At 44.7% G+C, this 15,007-nt stretch overlaps 1 long non-coding RNA gene across 1 annotated transcript; it reads right to left on the bottom strand.

Annotated features, from left to right (window-relative positions):
- Positions 1-4,216: 4,216 nt before the first annotated feature.
- On the bottom strand, positions 4,217-12,836 carry LOC125757021 (uncharacterized). The gene is made up of 3 exons (XR_007415008.1): positions 12,690-12,836; positions 10,341-10,513; positions 4,217-4,429 (listed from the first exon to the last, which is right to left on the bottom strand). It is a non-coding gene; the product is annotated as an uncharacterized LOC125757021 (long non-coding RNA).
- Positions 12,837-15,007: the final 2,171 nt, after the last annotated feature.

Genomic DNA, 15,007 nt, shown 5'->3' with positions numbered 1-15,007 from the left:
GTAGTGCTTGAAAAGAGTTGATTAAAAGGATCTGTACGGGAGAGTGAATCTGGGGCAGAATACGGGGCACTTACCAGTTGGCGTGGTGAAGTGCGGCGGCACAATAGTGCCCGTACCAGAGGGAGGCGTTGGTCCGCCGCTGGACGAGCGCGTCGAACTCGTTGTTATATGTTTGCCGCATTCCAGCATTCCCAATGATGCGATCAACGCGTTTCTCACGAATACCATATTACGAGTAAGGTCTGGGTTGTTTGTGGCACTGCATTCGTGCTTCGTCTCCAGTTCGTGGGTGCATGCGTTGAACTTCGCCACGATACTGCGCAAAATAGAAACGACAAAATTAAATCGCCCACAAAGTGACGTCCTGTAGTGCTTGCGTAAAATAGTGTCTGTCAGGGAATGATTTACGCCCAATAAATAAGGTGATTTTATCGTGTTCATTCAACAATAAGTGACTAGAAAGAAAATGCTTTGCTGCAACGTACGTGGTACTGCCGTCAACATTTCGGGCCCCAATGAAACCGTCAACGGACGTAGCACTGTGTACAGCAGTGCGTATACCTATAGGTATAGTCTTAGATATGTATAGTCTTAGAATAACTGGGAGCTGAGCTAGTTGGTACGTATTCACGTTAAAAGACTGGGCGTGCAAACACGGACACACGAGTCAAGTGTCTCGACTTCTCTCTTGTGTCGGCGTTTGCTCACCCAGTCTTTTAACATGAAAATGTATAGTCTTGTTTTCGCGTTGAAATCCGGTATCGGTATGGGACGCTGTTCGTTGCCAGACAAAGGACTTGTCGTACCTTTTACACAGTTTGACACTTATTTCCGATTATTCGTGCGCAGCCGCATACTTTAGCCATTTTCTCTCGAGTGCTAACCCTAACCTTGTTAAGGAACCCGAGCAAGGCTATAGCTGACGAAATTACCAAGTACTTTCTCAGAGCTCTTCATCCAGACATCCAATCTCGGACTGACATACGCCTTCTTTCGTTCTACTAGTCTCAATCAATCTTTATTATCAGTCGCTTCAAAAAAGGTAATACATTGCAGGCAAATATGCAAAAGGAGGTCCCACGGTAACAAACCGCAGGCGGCACCTCTTACGATAATACATTAGAAAAACTAAATAGCGATCAAGGAATAGCAAGAGCCTTTTTAACGGGCTACTAGTAACAAGGACATTACTAAATGTTCATGTTAGTACTTAGCGAATTGTATACATACAAAACAACTTCACAAAATACGGAACGCAGCAGTTATACATTGAATAAACTCATTTTTAATTTTCGCTCGAAAACATAAATGTGCATTATTTCTTTTAGATCACGTGATAGTGAAATACGTAATGAAACTGATGAAAAAAACGATGCTCATTTTTCCATAATTAGTGCGGACTTTTTAGGTATCAGGAGGTTATTATGGGCCGCGAATCTACTTCTATTGGGATTATGCAACAGGATAGCAGGAACTATGTCGATAATGAGAGTGCGGTGAAAAACCTTAAAAAACAAAACATACGCATTATAAGTATACGCTTCGGAGACGGGTAGTATGCGAAGCTGGAACAAAAATAGGATGTGATGGCGTCTGACGTGAAGCGAAAGTTATAAGTCGCATTGCTTGCGTTTGCAGTACCTTCAGCGGCCAAATGTGCACTGAACATGAATTGCCCCACGATGTAATGCAATAACTGAGATGGCCGTGTATGAATGCGTAACGCAGTGCTTTAAGCGCGTTTATGCTAAAGCACTTTCGTGACTTCACCAATGCCCTAATTCCATATGAAATCTTTTTACAAACAGAATTAATATGTTGGTGGAATTTCAAATGTGTGTCAACTATAACTCCTAAAAATGATGTATGATCAATGAAAGGAATGACTACCGAGTTGCTAAATATGTGGGGAATTAATAGTAATCTTTTGTTCAGTGAATGAAAAAGCATAATGCATGTTTTGGATGGATTCATCAAAAATCTCTTGGCGTTGAACCACTCTACAAGTGAATTAAGGTCAGCTCTAGACACGGGAGTCGCAGAATCCGAATGAGAAAAAATAGTCGTGCCATCAGCGCAAACATGTAAGAAGAAAGGCAGCGCGGTATGTCGCTTAACGTTACTTTTGCTATGCTCGTCCACTTACCCGACCTCTTAGCGTGACATTTTTTGAATTACATGAACATTATATATAGTTACTTATATCGCAGCGAAGCGTGCACATAACTGGGAACGCTTTAGAGTGTATCAGAGCGTATAATGGCTTGTGCTCATTTACGTCCCAAGCATAGGCGTGCGCAGGGTTCTCCATTAGTCTTATTGGTCGAGACCGAAGAACACAAGCTTCGCAATGGATGCAACAGTGAAAATCAAGTGATGACGTGCTTCTCGCAATAACCTGTCTGTGGTCCCCGTCTTTGCGATGATAAAGGTGGGAAGTAAAGAGTGCTTGAACAAAAGGGGCCCCCGGTCGCCATTGTCGGCAAAAATCTTCATGGCCACTTTTAAGCAATGACGGTACAGGTCCGAATGAAAGGTGTGGGACCGACTTGGCGCCCCCTTTCGATGACTAGAGGAGCCCCCCTCGCGCGCACGCCTATGGTCACAAGACCAAGCGATGAAGGCGCCGCCAGACTGTGCACTACAGTTTCGCCTGCCAGCTTAAAAGTCAGTATAGCTTGGAGCCTTACGGTAACGAAATTTTACCGGCAGATTTTGATGGCAATTTTAATTAACTTGAGTCGTGAAACCTCGTATGCAAAGCGGAGCAGAAGAGCGCTTGCTTGCGATGTCTGTCCACACTTCCTTGGAAGGCTTTCAGGCGCATTTTCATTTTCTTACGCATCTTTCGAGAATACTATTGAGTGAAATTGGCATATGTGTGCAATGGCGGCTTATTTTGCATCTGCTAGACGTCGTTGCGAATGGTAAGTCTTTCTTAGGTACGCAAGTATGGACTATCTCTTACAAGGCCTGACGTGTACGTTTGAAGACAAGGATCAGTGGTTTTAAGTCGGCTTGCTAGATAGTGCTTGCATTTTCACGCACATTGTGCGGCTGACGTAACAGTTTGAGGAGTAGGAGCTTCGCTTGTGTCTGGGTATGCATACTCGTGCAGGACACCCATTAGTGTTCGTAGAAATGCATGTATTTTATCGCATCTTGCCGCAGCGGCGCGCGAAAGTGTTTAGCTTTTTTTTTTTTACCTTAGCGTGTAAAAATGAAAACCTTCAGCGACTGTACACCAAAATTTTCATCGTTTGTAGAGGCAGCCTTCTCTTGGCTCCAGCCTCTCCTTACCGCATGCTTGTCGCCAATGTTTGCCAGCCATCAGCTTTGACTTCATCAAGACGTCAGCCCTGTGCTAGCCGCGCGGACGTGTGATAACTTGGGTTAAGGTTACGTATATGTGCTCTAAACGCAAGTGCGAGAGGAAAATGATAATCTGGTCTATACTTCGCACAAAAGGTCGAACTTCAATTTAACGATGTTCCGGTGTGACGAAATGAAATGCCGATTTTACCGACATCGTTATATCGAGGTTTATATATATATATATATATATATATATATATATATATATATATATATATATAGAGAGAGAGAGAGAGAGAGAGAGAGAGAGAGAGAGAAGAGAAACTGTCTAATCGGCCGTTTTCCCAAATGACCTACAACTTTCTCACTGGAATTTTTTTTCATTGCTTCAAAAGTGAGTTAATTAAACATGCCTAATTAGGTAATTAAAAAGAACAAAATAGTTTGACGTACTGCAGGCAATTGTCAGCACCATGCATTTGGTCGCGTCGGCATATTTTTAAACTCGGGCTAGAGATAACTTAATATGACTTTTAAGTCTTTTTCTCGCTATGCTCTAAAATTGGCGTCTCTGAGATCAAGCTAGCAGTATCAGTTCGGTGCATAAGAAAAATCTGAATTTACGTGCAAGTGCCGAAATCTTCTACGTAATGTCGTGGTTGTTTTAAGGAGAGATTGTCGCGGTGGCAGTAGACAGGACAGCGATCATACCTCTCTGCGTTTGATTAAAGCCATGGCCCGATAACTTGAGATAATTATAGCTAAAAAGAAAGCTCTGTCCATCTCTCGCTCGTCCACCGCGAAACGTCTCGGTGTCAGAGCTCGGGACGTGTTTTATCGTGCTTACGAAGCGGTTCACACTTACTCGCAGAGCACCAGGTTTCCCGCGGTTGCCAGGGCTTCCGGAAAGCAGTTCGTGGGACGACAATGGGCTTCTGGCGCTTTCGGGAGCTCCGCTTGCCCTTCTTCCGGGAATAGGCTCTCTTGAATTTGCGATCTCCGCGGTTGGCCCGCTTCACCAGCCGGTTGAACTCGAGGCCACATTTGAAGAAGTCGAACAGGGCTGCTCGCCCCACGCATTTCTGCTGTGCGTGCAGTAGACGTTGATTGCTGCCTGCAAATTGCGAGTCTAATATCAGGCGCTGCGAAAGCCGAAACGTGTTGGCCATTGTTTTTGCGCGTCGACACCTATCTTGGCTAGCGCAGCCTTCCGCTCGCGGTTACAGGCCTTACTGATATGCTTGACAGTTCAATTAGTTTCAGTAGGAAAGCTTACTGGTCTTAAATACCCCCATGCATTGACAAGCACCGATGTAATCGCATTGTCACCGGCGTTATATAGAAAGAAGCTCAGTATCATTTTCAGCAGTACATATGTCTTTCAGGGTGCCGTTGACACATTGAACGCAATTTGTTTTCGCAGGTTGTGGCAGGTAATGAATGACAAAGGTGAAGCAACGGACAGTGATGCACATTGAATATGACACCCTCCATATTCAATATGAAGTATTTAATTTAACTTGCAGTGTGCTGCGTATTGTTAATGACGATCACTAACCGTAGTTGAGATACGATCACATGACCGCTAACGACAGCCTTATATATATGAAACTTAAAACGTCCCCTTATTTGCCAAATGTTTGAGGAGGCACTTTCTCTTGAGCTTTCATAAGAACCGACTCACCGGTCGAAACTGTGGGCACATAAGAAATAAAGATAACCCTTAAGCTGTGTTATATGCATATAATATATATATATATATATATATATATATATATATATATATATATATATATATATATATATATATATATAGAGAGAGAGAGAGAGAGAGAGAGAGAGAGAGAGAGAAAGCGTGTGCAATACGTTTCTCATTACTTCGTAATCCTGGCTCACTAGTTTATGTACAAAGCAACATTCAACCACTATATTTACTGCAGCGAAGTGTCTCAGTACATTTCAATAGATAAATGTGACTCGCATTCATCTACAGTCCACCATAACTGGCGTCTGAATGGGTTATCTGCTACTCACGTGAAGATCATCGTTAGCTGCGTTCACACAGACGTGCACGCACATTTCATCCATGTCATCAGACTTCGACCAGACTTCGTTGTTTAAGCTTTTCTAACTTAGCCGGCTATTATGCTTCTCTGTTGTGTTCCTTCGTACTGATGGATGGCGTCCCTGTGCAGTGCGTTACGTCTACTGCGCGCATGCAAACCCATAAAATCGAGAAACCTTCATCGAAATCTATACTGTTGGGCTATTTGGTTCATTCTTATTGCGGAGTTTCGTATATAAAATCCCCTTGACTTACATCGCCTTCGTTCGCACCCCTGTCAAACAAAAAAAAAGCGCCAGCAGGTTCCTTCGACGAAAGACGACGAAATGCATTTGAGATCTCACGTAGATGAACAATATACAAGGCGTGATTGTCAGCAATTAAATGTCAAAGTGATCACTTGTATAGAAAGTATATATTTCCCAGTCCAGCGAATGCCTAATAATTTCGTAGTTTTTTTTCTTATTGTTTTGAACCATAAAATTTTCGCGCTGCGTGAAAATTTCATAGTGGGTGACATGCGAATGAGGCTATATGCGTATTTCCTTTGTGAAGATATAACCAGCTGTGGCTCCAACGTAAATATAACATTTTGTTTCAAAAGTGGCGCGCTAATTTAAAGCGTGTCAAAGAGGAAGTGAATTTTCATTCTAGCAAAGACAGGCATTAAAGGCAGCTGTACTGTACTGAATAAGGTAGCCTTTAAAGAATAGTATCTGGGGTTTTGCTTGCCAAAACCACGATATGATTATGAGCCGCACCGTAGTCGAAGGTTCCGGAAACTTCTGCCATCTGGTGTTCTTTGACGTGCACTGGCGTCGCACAGCACACGGGCCTATACATTTTCGCCTCCATCGAAATGAGACCGCCGCTGGACGGGATCGAACCTGCGACTTTCGGGTCCGCAGCCGAGCACCGTAACCACTCTACCACCGAGGCGGACAATAACGTAGCCTTTGCATGGTAGCAAAAGGTACGTACTAGGCATGGGCCAATATTCGATTGCTTCGAATATTCGCACGAACATTACATTATTCGAATTCGCTTTGACGTGAATTTAAATTTGTCGAAATTTCGAAGTATTCGACATGAACGAACAACGAATATTTCAATGCATGTAAGCTTAGTCTAAGTGTGGTTTCACTGCATTGGCGGTTGATATGCCGTGAAACCAGCTATTCATGAAAAATCCGCACTACCGCGAAGTCACACTCCAAGGTTAAACTTACATATTACCTTCACATCCGAAAAAATATTTTTTAGGTTTAAAAGCTTAGTAAATTTTAAAGCGTAACGTATTTTACCGCTTATAACTGTCACACTACTGCTATTCAAATCTTGCTACTATTCAAAGTTCATTCCACTTCACTTCGAAGCAAAAAAAAAAAATTTGCACATGCCTAGTTTCAATTCTTAAAAATGTTATGCAAGTTAGTTCGGTCCATGACAAAAGTCGTTTTTCTTTACAATATGTTATATATACTATTCGAACTATTCTCTTAGAAATTATTCGACCAAGTCACTGTTTACCTCGAATTGGCTTCGAACCACAATTTTACTATTCGCCCATCCTTAGCACGAACAAATTTAGGCCTGTCTCTCTCGCAACCCAATATGTAATACCCGTCTTGATGTGTTAACCTAAGGGAAGCCATACGCTTAACGTTATCAGAAATTTCGATCGCAAGATAAGATTCATAACAAATACACGTTCGGAAGCGGCGCCACAGCCCCGACATTCTTTCGGACGGTACGATTTATAACGTCGTGTTGAACAGAAGTATTTCATCTGTAAGGTACGTGTTCCCATTCATACTTCTATTTGTAAATGTCGCACTGTAGCCGTTCATCTGTTCTGGTAATGAGGGAAAGCCCGTGACTTTTAACGCGACAGCGTTAAAGAGCTCGTTTCGCAGAAATTCCGGCGTCGGTGTCGTTGGTTGTGAGCAAAAAATCATCATCTTGTCCGTGACCGAAAAATCGAGAAAGATCCAAATAAAATAAATATTAGAAATCTTGCGTTTGAGTGAGAATCTAACCCAGGCCGTCTGCGTGGCAAGCAGGTGTTCTACCACAGAGCTACGCTATTGCTTGAAACTGCTTCGGAAAAAAACACTATATGAATGCCATGTAGGGGGAACGAGTCTCCTTAGCGCATGTAATATTGTGTGGCAGAAGCGTAAAATCGCGCCACGCGTCAGAACATGTGAATTGCGCAACGGGTGGGTGTTTTAAAGGCCCACCTAATACAAAGCGCTCAGACATATTTACTCATCATCATCTGCAAAAGCATCAACAAAGCGAACAGCTGCATAGGTTCGCTAGTTGCCTTACGGACGCGCAGTGGGCCCTCTGCTGATTCGCAAATGGAAGAATTACAGCGCAGTGGGCTCTTAACAACTGTACGTGCAGTGGGTATTCTAGGATAGTTTGAAACGGCCAACGTTATGCGCACTCTTGTTCGTTTCCTTACTGCACGGTTGAAGCATGCACCGAGAACCTAAGCGAGGCTAGCAATTGAGAAGGCGATGCTCACAGGTCCCGATTACGCTATCGCGTTCTACTCTTGGAAGACGAAGCTCAAGCGTCCAAGCTTTTTTTTTCTGTTTAACGCCTAGGCATGGCGGTGGTACAGTGGTTACGGTACACGGCTGCTGACCCGAAAGTCGCGGGCTCGATCCCGGCCGCGGCGGTCGCACTTCGATGGAGGCGAAATGCTAGAGGCCCGTGTACTGTGCGATGTCAGTGCACGTTAAGAACCCCGGGAGGTGGAACTTTCAGGACCCACCACTGGGCGGCATGCACAAGGGAAAATTCAACGCAGAATCTTCTCTGGGATTTATCTAAATGGTGTGTCAGCGCTGTGCTTGGTACAACTTTGAGAAACAACACGAAATAATTCTGAAACGGAGAAGCGCGTTTGAAACACCGAAAAGCGAGACCAGCAACGACAATGGACAGGCGAATGGTGCGCTCTTTGCTCCCGATGGCATCCAGTGTCACCCGCTTGTAATTGCAGCGCTTGTTATGCGTTGCAGGCCTTCCCTGGCCTTCCATTGGCACGGCGCCATTCGTCTTCTTGCTTTCGTCAGCTTCTTGCTGCAGTTGCTCGCTCTAGGCAGCCTTCTTTCTGGCATAATCTGTTTCTTGAATAATCTGTACGCACGAGTGTCATATCGGTCGGGGAAGGGACGCCCCCACAGAATGCACATCCCGCGACCACCGAAACTCATCGGGAGCGTGGAGTGTTTGACATTTGTCCTAGAAAGGGTTTTCGTTTAAAAATTTCCGTATTTTTCAACAAAGTGTTCACAGAAAGTTCAGCACATTCGTAAGGTTCAAGGTCCGAATTCACAAAACTTTCCCATTGGTTAGCTGGCTTCGCCAATATGTCCCGCAGCGTGATTGGCTGAAGTATTCTATTACGCAAATATTTTACCTGAGACTTTTTTGTGATTATGCGCCCAGATATATCCACATTCTGCAAGCGTCATTGTTTAGCACAGTGGGTAAGGTACTCGGCTTCTGAACGTGTGGTCATAGCTCACGAACTTTCCACCGCTAATGTTTTTCCTTTCGAAGTTATTTTGGTTTATACATTAATTTCTTAATGAATAACTGTCTTACGGGAAGGACAGACAGGCTTTCCTCGTTAGGTGGGCATAGAAATGCTTACGCATTTAAAAAAACTCGACTTCGATGCAATATCGATTAATCAAACGCATGACACCTCTTTCTACAAAGACAGAGCCTGATGGTGTAACCATTCGGCCACCACCGATTTCTTTTTTTCGATATTGTACTAGGCATGCGCCTGCAGCGAAGTGGTAAGAACATCGAGCTAGGGCATTACGCCACCACTGCACACATGCTCCTTGCGTGCCACTTCCATTTCGTTCCTCCACGCTCTGCGGGTGGCGTGCGGCTAAGCCGCGTGGCTGCGCCCAAACGCGCCTCCAAAGGGAGACTGGGCACCACGGCGGAGAACCGCGGTGGCGTTAGCGCCGACGGCGTCGAAGGGCGGCGAGCAGCATGAGAGGAGCGAGCGCGTGAGCCGGGCTTGTTGTGTATACATCGCGCGGCCTATTAGAAAACTATCATCATCAACGGGCATGTGGCACAGAAATTGGGCAAGTCCCACTACTCACCAATGGTTCACTAAGAGAGCGAGAGAGAGAGAGAGAGAAAGCCATAGAAAGAAAGACGGAAATAATGGGAATAAAGACATAAAAAGATAGAATGATATAGCAAGAAAGACACAGAAGGAGAGAGAAAGAGATAGGAAAAAATAGAAAGATCAAAAGCAGGGAGAAAGAAAGCGAAGAAAGAGAAAGATAAAAAGAGCGAGAAAGAGACAGAAATAGAAAGGAAGAAATAAAATGAACAGATACAAAATAGAGATACAGGAAGCGGAGAAAAGAAAAAGAGAGGAAAGAAAGAAAGGAAAAATAATGAGAAAGAAGGCCACCCAGTTACGCTCTTCCTTCAGGCTTGGCACGACTAGTGCGAAGCTGCCATACAAGGGAACGGGAAAGGAAGCAGCGGCTGCGAGAAGAGCCCGAAGCGATAGAAGCCCTACGCCAATGACGACGACGTGCCCGTAGATCTATGAGAGGTGCGAACGCTCGGTTCTGGAGTTTCGACATCCGTGTCGTGACTAACCTAGCTAAAGCATAACAACAACCTGGAAGGAACCAGGTTAATACTTCAGGATCGTCCAGTTTCGCTGTTTCAAGCCTAGCGCAGCTTCGCTTCTCTTTTTTTGTGTGTGTGCTCCTGTGAAATTATATTGGCAAGGACCGAACTATAGTTGCAACTGGAAACTGGTTTCATTATGCTTTGTAGTGATACTGCTTTCGTTGTACCTTTTCTGCACACCATGTTCAAAATTTCTTGGTTTCCTTACAATTCGCATAATAATGCCCCTTTGGAGGAATGTATATGTGAAGAAATGACTCACTTGAAATCTGTGAGCGTTGCGCCTTTGGCATGCCGTCCGAACTGCAAGCCACTCCTTGGTCTTCTAGAGCTCCGCTTGAGAAGTAGGAGACATGTTTTCGTAGTGCCTCATCCAAAAAGCAGTCCGTAGAAGAAAGTGCCATTGATGTACATTTTTGGTATTCGTGCACAGCCCTGAAGAACAAATAGCAACGTGTCAAAGAGGTGCGCCACACAATCGCAACCAAATGTCAGTAACAGTTTTTCAAATGCCGACACCTTTGCGGCGTCACTTTTCTTTTGCTTCCTGTAGGCTGCTGTCAGCTGCGTTGCCGGCCTAGAAGTCCTCATTTGATCTCTTAAGAGAAAGCGCAAAGCGAGGTCTTTTCAGGACTCCAAAATAAAGGGCCAGGAGAACCTCATTACGCTGATGCACGTGGCATATGGGAGCTAAAATTATGTTTGGAGAGACCGAAGCCACCTTTGTGTAATTTCCGCAGCACTCCGTTATGATTAGATACTATAGCGAATAATGGCGCTCATTTCTACATTGAGATCATAGATACGAGGCGGCACTGATCCGCGTTCCGAATTACAATATCTTGGTTTTGCCGAAGCCATCGACCTAACTCATCGGTTTTAACGGAGCGTTCAGTGCGCAATGTCTACAAATTGCGGCTTTCCCCTTTGAAGACGAGCTTCAAGTGCTGCTGGGGCTTATGAATGCTGACGCGTTCGTTCGGCTTGGCATCGAGTATGCAATATAGAAACGCCTATCTACGGTGTCTTCGAAGTTACACTAACAGTCATTTTTACGAAAACGAGAGGACAGCTACGCAAAATCTGCTTGCATAGGCGGTTTGAGCACCTTGGCGGGTACAATTTTTTAAGAAGATAGGGAATCAAACGCAAATTACGTTTCCTAGTTATCTCGCTGACACGATTAGAGCATATGTGCATATTTGGAATGTCAATACGTATTTCAAGATCACTTCGCTTAGCTTGCTTCTAATGGAATGCTCATTCTGGTTTAGAGGTCTGGAGAAAGTTTTCATAATCCACGAGTTCAGTTTGAGTGCGAAGGTAGTCAGAACGCGGCTGGAGCATACAGCCGAGTCATTTGTCTAACATGCGGGATTTTGCTGCAGCTGCGAGCGCCAAGCAACTGGTGAGCATGAGTATTTTTTACCGGTGTTCGACACTTGCAACATCGTTGAGAAAAAGGTAGTCGGCAAATCTTTTCCCTTCAATTCCGCGTCTTTTATAATTCGAGATGTTTTCGGGTATAGAAATTCTCGACGCGTAAATCCAATTTGATGAAACTTGGGCGCCAGATGGTCGCACGGCAAACGGAGCAGTTACAGTTTCTCTGGGAAACGGACGGCACCAAACACTGCGAAGCCTCGTCGCGTCATGTCGTGGCAGTTCTTATGTGTGCGCACTGCTGAGAATTTCCGTCCCTGAGGTAACACGACTGTATTCCCTAGCACGATCACACCTCGTTTTCGAAAACGTGAATGTGTGTATATACACTGCAGGGTGTCCAATTTATCATTTACTAGGTTTGAAAAATAATAGCAAAGCAAAACCAGTTGATAGTACGAAGCCAACTTTACGCTTCTTTTCATGCACCTAGTGACGTCCACAGTATTTTTATTCGCCTACATTCTATAGCTTGCAACGATCAGTTAACTTTTTGGTGATTTAACCTACGAGCAGTGCGTCATACATGGTTGGTAGAGCACACTTAAATACTGAGTTTCGATTTGAGGGGCAATATTTAGGCGTTTTTTTTAGGAAGCATGTGAAAGCAGGAAGCCAACATCACGTCCCGTTTGTATGCCGGGGCAGTGCTATTTTGTTTGTATTCATCTTGTTAAGTTATCGTAAGCTCGCAGGTGGTGCTATTGATCGCGAAAAAAAAATGAGCATAGAATGAAAAAAGACATGTTACCTGAAAAAGTTGTTTGTTTCACCAGGCTTCGGCGCCCTTAGTTTTTGACTAGCCTTATTCCACTGCACATGTGTTAAGCACTGCTCTCGTCCGTGTAACCGCCATCGCTCTGTTTCCGGCTGTGATAGTCATTTTTAACGCACGAACATGACCTCCGTCGATGTGGCCTTCTATCATCAGTCATCACAATTAGATCCGATAAGGGCTTTGCAGGACGACTTCACGCATTGCAGGACGATTTGACGCATCAACTCAATTTAATGAAATGTCAATAAGGCGAATGTAGTTTTCGGTTATCTTTTCTTTCTCTAATAAACACTTGGCAGAGTGATCATTTTCATGATGTGCAGAGTTTTGAGTAATCGCGCGTGCGCGCCATTGCTACGAGTCTTTAATAGACCAAAAGGAAGCTCTTACTGGCAAAGGAGTCTCCGGTCTTCGTTGATCCTGCTGTCGTTCCTTTCCGTGACGTAATGGAACGCTAGGCCACACAGAAAGAATTTGCGGAGCGCCGAACGTTTGTGGCAGGCTGACTGGTCACTCAACTGTGGTGCGTACACGATGTGATCTGAAATGCGAAACGTTCTATGGCTTGAAACGTTTCAGAAGAATGGCTGGTTCTGTGCTCACGGATTGAAACGCGACATCGAAGCGTTCAGTATAACGACTGGTATGCGCAATTGCTCAAGCTAACCGCGTCACGTCTCAACGAATCTGGTCGCTAAAGATAATTTTGGCTCTGACGTAGGTGTTCAGAGTCGAAATTACGCCGATATCGCAAAAACTGTAAAATGTCGAAACGAAGGTGCGCGCGTGGCGTAGTCCTGAAATCTCGGGTTTCAATCCATGAGCACTGTACAACACCAGAGTGAAATGCCAGCAAACAAAGAATAGTATTTCTATAATTTACTGGAACTTTGGGGATGTCAAGTCATGGTGACTCGTTTATCTGGCGTAAGCGTCCTCTCGTTGTGCGACATTTGTAAGCAACATGTTACATATCTTAAACGTCGCAGCTACTGGAAGCCTATGGGAGCAGAGTGAGCGCAACAAATTTGCCCGACCGCTCTTCTACGGCCTTAAAGCACACTCTTACCTATGACATCACTGCAAGAAACATTAAACTGTTCAATCTTTTCCCTGATGCGATCTTCCTCTTTCTCGAGGAAGAACTCTTTCTGGGGGCAGTGTGTCAACTTCATAACTGTTCTCACACATTCGACGAACGACCGAAGTAACCTAGGTGAAAGAAAATAGTGTCTTATTGTGGGCCGGCCGACTTGAGTCATGAAACCGCTTTGACTAGCTGCTTCTCATTCTGCTTACTGGCAGGCATAGTCGCTGGCATCGGTGATGTGCTTTGCATCCATCTCGAGTATGCTCTCGCACTCGTTTCGACCGCTTTCGTACACGAATCTTCGACAGATCGTTTTATCTGTGCGGGAAAAGTGCGAAGTTGCTTGCGTGATCGGTTTCCCTTCAGACTAGATTTTGCATGAAAACGACTACGTGAACGGCTGACGCGAAAACCGCTGTTTGGAAACGTACGATGTCGTCGTTGTGACTGCCTCAACCGTCACCAGGCATCCACCCGCTGGCGTGATAGCTAGCCTCTTACGCAGTACTGCGAAGGCTCCGAGGTGTCTTCGCGCAGCTATCACCCACACGGCTTTCAGGGTTCTCATCTGCACTCATGAACGAATATTTCATATCACAATTAAAAGCGCACCTATTTTTGATGGACCGGTGCGCCAATTGAGAAGTGACGATCCCCGTTCTTGATGAACATGCTTGTGGATCATTTAGAACAAGCCTCGTGCCATGTTTTTTTTTTTTTAATACGAATCATTTCTTAGCGAACCAAATGCACTTTGAGCATTCCTATCTATCTATCTATCTATCTATCTATCTATCTATCTATCTATCTATCTATCTATCTATCTATCTATCTATCTATCTATCTATCTATCTATCTATCTATCTATCTATCTATCTATCCGCCTACGTCTGGGTGCTGTCGTGATCGCCTCCTTATCTTAGTGTAGACCAAAATTGATATGGGAGGATAAGAGCGTTTGACGAATATGAGTGTCTGGTCACGACATGGATAGCATAAAAAAATCACAGCATATCCACGGGGTGAATGATGATGAGTGGGGCGAAGCTACGGAGGGAATCATCTGTAAACCGTGAAACTCTTCCGTGAAATGCGCCCAGTACATAATATAAAGAGTGTGAAACATCGTGTATATATTAAACATCAAACTTTTATTGTACTGTTGGTTTACGTGGTCCCTTCATTATCACTTGTGATCGGTGAAATGCAAGGAAGAAGTCCGCTCCCGAGCGAAAGAGCGCCAAGAGCGACCGCATTCCCCGCTCGCCCTGTGCGAATTAAAGGCAAGGCTAGAGGGAAGACAGGACGCGCGTTCCACGACGCGAGGTCGGTAGCATGCCCAACGAAAGCCAACGGAACGAGATCGTGCAAGTGCTCCGGCTTCGCATCGCCTCATGGTTCCATTTAGCGTCCCAAAACCAAATATATTGCTCAAGGTGTGCCTTGCGTTTTTCGTAGAAATAATTTCTTTATCATGTACGTTAAGACGAAAAGTTGAAAGCTCACTAGAGTGTATCGCCCGCAAAGTATGTCTTTTAGTGTGATTTAACTCTCGTACGGCAGGGTCCTCGCGCCGTTGCCGGTCCACCTCGCCCGTTGACGATCGGGCGAGGTGGCT

Source organism: Rhipicephalus sanguineus, chromosome 1 (genome assembly GCF_013339695.2).
Source record: "Rhipicephalus sanguineus isolate Rsan-2018 chromosome 1, BIME_Rsan_1.4, whole genome shotgun sequence".
Classification (NCBI taxonomy): Eukaryota; Metazoa; Arthropoda; class Arachnida; order Ixodida; family Ixodidae; genus Rhipicephalus; species Rhipicephalus sanguineus.
The sequence above is the reverse complement of the archived record's forward strand: the minus strand, read 5'-3'. Positions and strand labels throughout refer to the sequence as shown.